This window comes from Geotrypetes seraphini, chromosome 1 (assembly GCF_902459505.1).
Source record: "Geotrypetes seraphini chromosome 1, aGeoSer1.1, whole genome shotgun sequence".
Taxonomy (NCBI): Eukaryota; Metazoa; Chordata; class Amphibia; order Gymnophiona; family Dermophiidae; genus Geotrypetes; species Geotrypetes seraphini.
The window spans coordinates 44,024,390-44,035,480 of record NC_047084.1 but is presented as its reverse complement, the minus strand read 5'-3'; positions in this window follow the sequence as shown (position 1 = coordinate 44,035,480).

Genomic DNA, 11,091 nt, shown 5'->3' with positions numbered 1-11,091 from the left:
ATCCCAAAAGACACTGTCCCAGAAACAAAGGGGGAGAGGCACCCAGCTCCCACCAGCTCTGCGAGATCATCCCAAAGAGGAAAAAGCACACAAGAAAATTAAAAAAATTCAAAAACAGAATAGAAAAAACCAACCAATCCTTATGAGCAAATTATACAAAAGAATATATACTCTCCATCTCTCCCTCCCCACCCCACTCCCCACATTCCTACCACACTCATAATCCTTTATCCCAAACTAAATAGCACCGAAAGCGCTATAGAGAGATTCACAATAGACATGTGGGACCCCACCCCGCACTGCCAATGGAAATATACCCAACAATAGGGTCAACTGTTAAGGCTAACCAGTAAACTGGCCCCTGTTTCAAACCTTCCAAGAAGGGACAATAAAAGTCTGCAGAGTACAATGGTTACGTGTTTAGTTGATCCAGGCAGGATTGTGCCCATTCCACAGAGTCAAACACCTGCCAGGCACTGTCCACAAATATTTTCAGGATCGCAGGGTAAATGAAAAGAAAGTGGATTTTTCACGCTGCAAAATTAGAACATAGAGGATGAAATCTCTTCCTACGTTGCTGCAAAGCGGGAAAACAATCTTGAAAGATTTGCACATGTTGATCTTCATATCATAGTTGGTCCCGATGTTCCCGATACTGCCAAAGCAAAGCCACTTTATGAAGGTAATTAAGCACTTTGACAATTACAACACAAGGTCAATGACGATCAGGTTCAGCACGCCACAGCCGGTAAGCCCTCTCCAAGCATAATGGGCCCATACCTTCCGGTAGCGGCAATTCTTTCTGCAGCCAATTTTCCAATAAAGATCCCAGTTTTTGCTCAGGCAAGAATTTGGATAATTGCAGGTTCCTCCATCATGATCGATTTTCTAGATCATCTGTCTTGGCTGTTTGTTCAGTAAGCTGGTGTTCCAGAGCAGCTAATGTAGGGGCCGCCACATGGGTAGAGTCTTCCAAAGTCGATACTCGATTCTCGAGTTCTCCCATGCAGCGAACAGTATCGACAAGCAAAGATTCCAAATGACCCATTTGACTTAATCATTTTTCCAGTTGGGGCTCCAATGCATGAGTCACTGCACTGGAAAACTGTGTGAGTTGAGTATCTGTAAAGTCTGCAGCAGGCGCCTGTGTGGGAATCGCCATCTTATCAGCCTAGTCTCAACTACCCTCCTTGGGTTTTTTAGTATATTTACTCAACATCCCGTTCCCAGAATTATACAAATATCTGTCCAAAAGGAAGGAAATAGTAACAAACCAATGTAGAAGCTGGAAAGTGACCAAAAAATTAGCTAGATGGATAGCGAAATGTGGCCCATACTGCTCACATCGTCACGTGATCTCTGCAGGAGCATTTATAGTAATCTTGTAGTATAAAGTTTTGCGAGACTAGCTTGAGAGTCTCTGTACTGTGTGACTCAAATTCATAGAGAGCCACAGAATGCAGAGAGAGATCAGCACATGTACTGACAGCCCAACAGTGGCAGCAGAAAAAAGCAGGTCAGGAATATTCTAGGCATCAGAAGTACCATAACACCTGGGATCTGTCAAGCCCTGAGCTAGGTCATTGGACCATTAGATCATCTTTTTTTTCAAACTTGAGGGCTGCTTTTTTGAAGACCTGCTATATTACCCAGATCCAGGAGGGAGGTTTTAGGCCAGACTTGGATTTCTGACTGCCTCATTCTGATTACAATACCACCTGTCTTTAGGAGGTAAGTTTAAAAACAGGATTGGTCAAAAAGTCTCCATCTTGGAACTGGGCAACCAGATAGCTCTGTTTTGGAGGCATGGGGGTAGAGGGAATGGGTCAGAAGTTGAGAATAATTCTGCCTTGGAAATACAAAGGGTGCTCATAATCAAAACTTAAATACTGTACATCTAAAAACCCACCCAAGTCGGTACTTGGACGATCTAAAAGACAGGTTGTCCAAGTGCCAATAATCGAAACGGCTTTTTAGATGTATCCAGGAACATTTTAGGCCTCCTAATCCTGTTGTGTGCCCAGAGCTGAAAGGGATGTTTCTGAAGGAGTTAGGGCGGGATGTGGGCCGACCAAGACATATCAGTAGTTGTCCAGCAGCGATAATCAAATGTTTGACGAGACTTGCTAAACAGAAGCCACACTAAATTTATATTTTCCTTCTGTCTATTCCTTGTGTAATATGTTGTACCTTCACTATTTGCATTCTGTAATTCGCTGATTGTCCAGCCCTCTTCGATGTGAACCACCTAGAAGTCATCTGACTATGGCGGTATAGAAGAATAAAGTTATTATTATTATTATAAAAGCAAGTATAAGTGCCAAAAAGGTATCCAAAATGATGACAAAGTAAAGACCCACACATACTCCCCCCATGTTCACTGACCCCATTGCATCCCCATAAAGTTCAAAATACAAAAGTACATACCAGCCTCTGGAACATCAGCACCTGGCATAGGAAAGCCTAGTAGATCTGTATAGAGGTGGATTAAGTAGTCTGGGGGGTGGGCTAGTGAACCATAGAGAGGAGGACCCAGGCCCATAATCCATTCTAACCACTACATTCATGGTGGAAAATGTGAGCGCCCCCAAACCCTACTCTACTGCCACCTGCAGCCATAAGGGCTATTGAGGTTGTAGACAGGTGGGTATAGTGGGTTTTTGGGGTGTTTTGGGGGGGGGGGCTCACCGTAACCTATAAGGGAGTTCTGGTGAGATGTTTATGTGGCACTCTTTTTTTAAGTTTACAGCAGTGCCCTGTAAGATGCCCCACTGCTCTGTTGCCATGTCTGGGTGGCCAGTCCATCACAATGCTAGTCCCTCCTATGTACAAAAGGTCTTGTTCTTGGTGTTTGGGACTTGAATGAATTTTTGGTCGAGAATATGGTTTAAAGATAGACATAATGGCGGGCTTGATGATTAAATGCCTGGACGTACAGATAGACAATTAAAAACAAACAAACATGGGAATGGTAGTGGGGGCTCATCATTTTAAACTGGCGGCTTTTGCCGATGACCTTTTGGTCTATTTGACGGATCCTCGGGCCTCCCTCCCTGTTCTCTTGGAGTGTTTTCGCGAGTATGGGGACTTTTCTGGTTTCCGTTTGAATCAGTAGAAGTCGGAGGCTTTGGCGTTCCCGGACTCTTTGCGGGTGGATTGGGGACCGGATTTTCCTTTGCGCTGGGCGGGTCACTCTTTTCGGTATCTTGGTATTCTGTTGTCCATGGATGTCTCCGCGTTGTACCGTTTAAATGTAGATTGTTTGTTGCAGGAGACTAAGGGGCTCTTGCGTCGCTGGTTGGATCTTCCTCTTTCATTAATGGGCCGTGTTCATCTCTTTCGGATGATTATCTTCCCTAAATGGTTATATGTCTTGCAAACGCTTCCTTTGTTTCTTTTGAAAAAGGATCTCCTGAGTCTCCAGAGATTGGTGTTGTCATTTTGCTGGGGGGGCAAGAAAGGTAAAATGCATCGTTCTTTTCTTCAAGGGTCCTGGGCACTGGGTGGTTTGGGTCTTCCTTCGGTTCATCTGTATAATTTGGCCTGCTTGCTTCGGCATGTCCGGGATTGGCTTTTTGCCAGCTCTCAGTATACTGATTGGGAGTTGGAAGCCGATTATTTTTTTCCGTGGGCTCTGCCTTATCTTTTACATTGGGATGGGAAGGTGCGGTTGGGCCCTGGGGCCTGTAGTTGTTTGGTGGAGCCGCTTCGTCGGGCTTGGAGGTGTGTTTCTCAGTTTTGGGGTCATTCGCCTTTTAGTTCTGTTTTGCTGCCCATAGTGGGCAATGCGACCTTTAGTCCTGGACAGGAAAATGTTGTTTTTAAACGTTGGGCGCGGAAAGGGCTCCGCTCTTTGGAGCAGTTTCTACAGATGGATGGCAGTGCTGTTCCCTTTTCGGCTCTCCAGGCAAGCGTCCTGGTCCTTGGGTACGACGGATCATTTTGCTTATATGCAGCTTTCTCATTATGTAGCCTCTTTGCCCAGGGAATCTTTGACTCAGTCTTTGCTGTCACTTTGCATGAATTTTTCTTTGATGCTCAGTGAGACTGGCTTTCTATTTCTCAATATCATCGTAGATTGGTGGCTTTGCAGCCTAGGCGGGATTACCAGCGGCTCTTGACTTTATGGGCCCGGGAGCTGGGGTGTCGCCCGCGGGTGGCGTCCTTGGCTCCTTTGGTGCGACAGATTCCTCGGGTGGTGCAGAGCGCTGAGCTCCAGGAATGTCAATTTCGGGTTCTCCATCGGGGTTATGTCTCCCAGCAACAGGCCTTTTATTTTGGGTGTGCCCCTACCACTATTTGCCTGAAATGTCGCCGGGTTGCTAACTCTCTGGCGCATGGGGTGTGATTGTGTGCCTCTATCTCTGCCTTTTGGTTGGAGGTCAGGTGTTATTTGGAATCTTTGGTGGGTTATCCGCTCCCATCGTCGGTGGGATTATTTTTTTGGCGGACGGTCATTTGGGAGGACTTTCTGCAGGCGACAGTTCGCTTCTTCGTAAGGGTTATATTGTGGGGAAGAAATGTATTCTTAATCATTGGCTTCAGGATTCCCCACCCACCATCTGGTATTGGCGCAATAAATTTAATCTTTTAATGGTCTGGGAGTCCATGTCCGCTCGGTTTTCTAGATCTCGGAGCAAGCTTTTTCTGTCCATTTGGACCTCCTATTTGGACACTTTGCCCCCTATGATAAAAAGCCAGGTGGTCAATCGATTGCGGAAGCCAGTAGTCCCCGTATTGCCAGTGGGTTGAGGGAGGGGTTTTGGGGGTTGGGGGGTCTTGGGTTGGGGTGGGTGGGCGGGTTGCTTTTGGGATTGGATCTGGAGGGATCCAGGCTATCAGAACACAGGCCTGGACTCTCACTGTTTTCTAGGGTCTCTTGTTGGGTGTTTGACTTTTGTTTTGTAATGGAAAAATGTGATTCCTATGTCATGCGTGTCTTTTTCTGCTCTTGTGAATAAACAGTTTATACAAAAAAAAAACAAAAAACAAACAAACCCATATTTTGGACTTACTTTTCGAGAATGGACATTTTACTGCTGCCGACTTTGGGCGACTAATGCCCTACGTCCAAATCAGACTTAGACATTTCTTTTGATTATGGCCCTTAAAGAGGCTACAACCAAGACCATACAGAATGTTGCTCCTTCTGTTTTGTTTTTCTAAGGTTTCAACCCAGGACATAAAAATAGAGGTCATTGTTTTAAAACTGTAGCAATATGAACAGTACTGGCACATTACACTGGAGATCCCTGTTCTGCTTTGTGCTCATAGAATTATGGTGGAACGGCAATGAATACACATGCAGTATGTATACTCCAGCAATTTAGCTTTATTTGTATGCAAATGAATATATACAGATATAAAGTAGTTCATTAAGGGCTCCTTTTACGAAGCCGTGTTAGCGGCTTTATCACATGCAACTTTGTAGCACGTGCTAACCCCGGCGCTAGCCGAAAAACTACCGCCTGATCAAGAGGAGGCGGTAGCGGCTAGTGCAGCTGGAAAATTAGTGCACGCTATTACGCGCGTTAAACCGCTAATGTGGCTTCCTAAAAGGAGCCCTAAATTTATTCATGAAGATTTCCAAACAGTACCTAACAGTATATGCTACCCTGTTTGCCTTATAGTGCCTTATAGTGTATGTAAGACATTACAGCCTGTTTCTTCCTATTCCACTGAATTAACCTCCAGAAAAAAAAAACAAAACCAAGTGCCTGTTCTTACCAACCTTTTTAGATTGTAGTTCAGGTCACAAAGAGGTTAGGAATTTTTTTTCAGGCTTTATCTGAACTGAAAGAGATACTCAAGACATTTATTTTATCACTATGTGAAGGGCTCTTGTTATCTCTCTCCCATGAAACAACAATTTCCTTGATGACATTTTTGTCTCCAGATATACAGTCCAAGAATGCTAAAAAGCACCTTGTACCTTTCCCAGAGAATTCTTTCAAAAGGCTTTATTTTCATAAATCAATTTTACTTGTACATACTGTAAATGCTGGGAAGATGATGTGTTTGTGCCTCTAGAGCAAATGACCAAGCTGTTCAGTGTGCATTCTTTTCAAAAAAAGGTGACAAATGATTTATTTTCTCTTTTGACTGACACAAAGCTTTAACTTTGTTGAAAAATGAATGCCAAACTCAATGGTTCATACTGTAAAGGTAGCCAATTTGACAAACAAGTTAATGTCTGCATCGGGGAATTTTTTCTTATAAGATGAGAGATCCAGAAAATATTTGCATGTGTGAGATTCAAGGGATTTTTACTGGTCCCAACCTGTCTCTTCACTCTTTCACTTTGTCCACCTCCTCTGTGCATGATTTATGTAAGTCTTTTAGGTAAGATGAATATTACTGTACTTGTAATTAAAGAACAGTGACACCTATTGGGCTGATTAGCTAATAACCATCTGGAATTCCTAGAATTTATATTTCAGTTCCCTTTTGCTTCCTGTCTTGTGTAATTTCTTGTTTTGAAGTAAAGACATAAAGGTTAAATAAAAAAAAAAAATATATATATATATATATAAAAGATAATTGGACTAAGAAATATATTTTTTGACTAGTTTTTGGGAACTAAAACCCCATTTCTCAGGTTAGGACAGAATAAGCAAATGTTGGCAAGCTTAGAATCTGTAAATTAACCTTAAAAGCATTCCAAGGATATACTTGAGAGGAAAAGGTTTGAAAGTGGGGGTTAGGGAGGAGAGACTGATGGGTGAGCAGAAGATGAGAAGCAGTGCAATCTTGTGGTTTATAATTCAATAAAAACCCAGATCATTGTTAAGTCCTTTCTTGTTAGTTCAAATTATTTGATCATTTTAACTTCAAAAGCCTTAGGGGCTGATTCTATAAAGAGTGCCTAAACTCACCTAACTTACACCCCCCCCAACCCCGTCCTCTTTTACAAAGCCACATTAGGCTTTTTTATTGCCGGCTGCGGCAGTATTAGCTCCGATGCTCATAGAATTCCTATGTCGAGCCCTGGAACGTAAATGGAAAAAATCGAAATCCCCTTCAGACAGAAAATCCTGGAGAGACAACATCAAGTTCTATAACACAGTACTAAAAAAAGCAAGGAAGAATTACTATGGAGATAAAATCATCAGATCAAAAAACCAAAATAGTACACTGTTCAACATCTGGCGCAACCTAACCTCAAAAAACGACTCCACCTTTCCCCTTTCCCCCTCATCCGCAAACGACCTAGCTAAATTTTACAATGAAAAGATTACTACCTTACGGAGTTCTTTCCCCCCAGCAGTCTCTTACAATTATCTGCCTCCCAACGACTCCAACCCTATCCCTGCTGATAGATCCTGGACTGCCTTTGAACTTGTATCCGAATCCCAGATCTCTAAACGCTGTCTCAAACTGAAATCCTGCAATTGCATCCTGGATCCTTTCCCTTCCTACCTTTACGAAAACATTCCCGCGCAGGCCATCTCCTCCCTTACCAGCCTTATAAATTCTGCTTTACTATTGGGCCTGTTCTCCACAGAAATGGGACACATTGCCTTGTCTCCTCTTCTGAAAAAAAGCCGATCTCGACCCTTCCTTACCATCTAACTACCGCCCCATAGCAAATATCCTTCTCCTAACTAAACTGCTAGAGGCCAAAGTCGCCACCTAGCTCTCCTCTTACCTAGAGATTCTCCATCCTCCATCCCTACCAATATGGCTTCAGACCTAGCTTCAGCACTGAATCCCTCCTAGTTTCCTTAATTTCTAAGGTGTAACAACTATATTCTTGTAACAAATTCGATGTCCTATTACAATTCGATGTCTCTGCAGCTTTTGATGTTGTCCACCACGACATACTACTTTATCAACTTTCCGAGATAGGAATTGAATTCACCATCCTAAAGTGGTTCTCAAACTTCCTACGCTCTCGCTCCTGCACTGTCAACACAAATAGCACCATGTCCGTTCCTTGGACACCATCTTGCGGTGTCCCTCAGGGATCACCCCTATACCCTATTCTCTTTAACATCTATATGTCCTCCCTGAAACTCCTCCAATTATCCCCCCTTGAAACAATCTACACATATGCTGATGACATCCTTGTCCTCCTTGAGACAGACCAGAACCTCACAACCTCCACGAGAACATTACAGCTTGCATAATGAGATTCCATTCCTGGTCCTTCTCGGTACAGATGAAATTGAATGAATCAAAAACAAAATTACTCTGGCTCAGCCCAAAATTAGAACACCTGCCCACCCTCTTCGCACTACCCTCAGGCGCTGCACTGCAGCTTGAGTTCTCAAGCAAGGTCCTTGGCATCATTATCAATTCTTCTCTCTCCCTCAATGACCACCTCAACTCCTTGGCTAAATCATGCTTTTTCAGCCTCCACATACTGAGGAAAGTAAGATTCTATTTTCGCCAACAACATTTCGCCGTCCTTGTCCAATCCATCATCCTCTCCAAATTAGACTACTGCAATGCCATCTACTTAAGCCTATCAAAAAAAGTCTTCAAAGACTCCAGCTAATCCAGAATACTGCAGCCAAGTTGATCTTTGCAAAACGCAAGTCTGACCATGTCTCCCCACTCCTAGCCAAACTTCACTGGCTCCCAGTGATTTCCAGAATCCATTTCAAATGCTCCTGCCTGGCTTTTAAGATCATTCACGGCATCCTTCCTCCCTTAATCCCACTATCTTATAACTCCTCGACTCCTGATTCTACCAGACCCATCCAAAGGTATAAATTATCCTTCCCCTCTCTACACGGTATTCGCTATGCAGGCAAACTGGGAAAATCCCTTCTCTTTAGAATCACAGGTCTTTGGAACGACCTTACTACCCCGCTGCGGAACCTGGGCTCCCTCCAATTGAAACCTGGCTTTTCATTAAAATGTAATTCTATCCCCCCTTACTCTTCTCTTCTATATATAAGTTCATGTAAACCTTTTTTTTCCTTCTCTTCCTATATTTTAAGTTCTTGTAAACCGTGCCGAGCGCCACAACATCCGTGGAGATGATGCGGTATATAAACTTAAGGTTTAGTTTAGTTTAGATAGGCGCCTATCTAGTTGGGCGCCTCCAAAATAGATGCCTAATATTGGGCCCTAATGCTTAAGTAGTTGTTTCTATGGGTGGAGCATGACTTAGTCACCACTAAGTGCAATTCTCCAAACACTTAGGTGCCTTAAATGTAGGCTCGTAAAACCCTCATCTACATTTCAGATGCCTAAGTTTTTATATACTCAATATGTAAATAAATGGTTTCTAAGGTACTCAGTAAACGTCTTATGTCGCCTTAATAAATGTTTTCAATAATTTTATAGTCTGGTTTTTTTTTTTTATTTATTTATCATTTTCAAACTTATATCAAGCATATTAACTTGTACAGAAAGAAGTTTAACATATGAACACATTCCATCAGATTAACATTAAAACAAAAGAGAAGAAACAAAATATATATATATGCTAACTTTACTCAAGTCCTACATTAGAATCCAAGATTAACAAAATGCGAGAATATTAAGAAAATAATCACTAATATAAAACTATAGAGCTGAGGACTAATGCCATATTAATAAAGAGCTAATGATGTTGTTCTTCCTTCAGATGAGATGATACCAAGAAATTAGTTAACTGAAATGGTTCATAGAAAACATACTTAATCTGACGGTGATTCACTATACACTTACAAGGTTGCCTTAAATAAAAAGTAGCCCCTAAAGCTAAAACACCTGGCTTCAAGAGAAGAAATTCACGTCGTCGCTTCTGCGTTTCACGTGAGAGATCGGGAAACATCTGGATTTTAAGTCCAATAAATTCTTTTTGTCTATTTTTAAAGAATAGTCTCAAAATCCATGCCTTATCTGGCTGAAGAGCCACTGTTAGAATTAATGTCGCTGGAGTTGCCAATTCTTTATGTTTCAAGTAAAGTTGAATACAAGAAGATAAGGCAATAGAAAATATTTTTTCTTTTCTAAGGTTAAATTCAAGTAGATATCATATACACAACCTTAGGCAAAAATATATTCACCTTGTAGGACCTCAGCGGTGCAAGCTGTGAGAGCAGTTCATTCACAGGGTTGTTTGCACTAAAGTCTTCATCGGTCTTAATTTATATTTTTAAACATTTTTAAATATTTTTAAATTAGTTTTCGATTTATAAAAAAGATAGAAAGGTACTCATCTTTTTTAGAAAAGCATAGCAGGGGCTCTTCACCTGGTGAAGATAGATAGTATTGAGCATTGATTGGTCTAAGGTAATATTCAAGCCAGTTTCAGTTGGAACAGACGTTTGTAAGTTTTTATATAGGCACCACTATCCATAATTCTGTAAACAGTGCCTAAGTGTAACTAACACATGGCTGGTGCCATTTTTTTAGGCGCCAGCCATTTTAGGCACCTTAGTTTTCTAGATCAGAGGTGGGCAACCTTTATACACAGAGAGTTGCATTAATGTCAGTACTATCTTACGGGCCACAACATTATGTGTTGTCAGAATCAGAAATGCACACTCCATAGACCTTCAGTGATAAATATATAAAAGTAAATAACAAAACACAATGGAAAAAACTGCTAGAGTAGCTATTATGAAAATATTTGTGAAATACATGGTCCTAAAATATGCTATCCACCTCCCCCAACACCCATCCCAAGGTTTCAGCTTGGTCGTGAAATTCTCTAAGATGAGGAGAGGCATTTTCAATATAACCTCTAAATCTGAATTTAGACATTTTTGGAGATGCATCCAAAAATCAGATAGATGTTTTGCTGTACTGAAAATGCTCATTTTCTCTACCTGCTTTTTTTGATGACCATTTCTAGATGTGTTCACCCTTAATGCATCTATCTTTTTGACCATTTTGGGGAAAAAATGTCCAAAAGATAAAATCACAAAACAAGTCATTGAGATGTACAAGGAGCCAGCATTTTTAGTAGACTGGCCAAATAACCATCCCAGTTGAGCAGTAAGCCACCCTAGGGGGCACTGCAATGAACTTCATATAAAAAGGCCCAAGTCCACATCTCACCATAATTCTCTTATAGTTTATGTGTATTTAAAAGATTTACTATACCTCCTTTCCATCGGTCAAAGTGTATGGTGAGCTCTTCAAAACCTA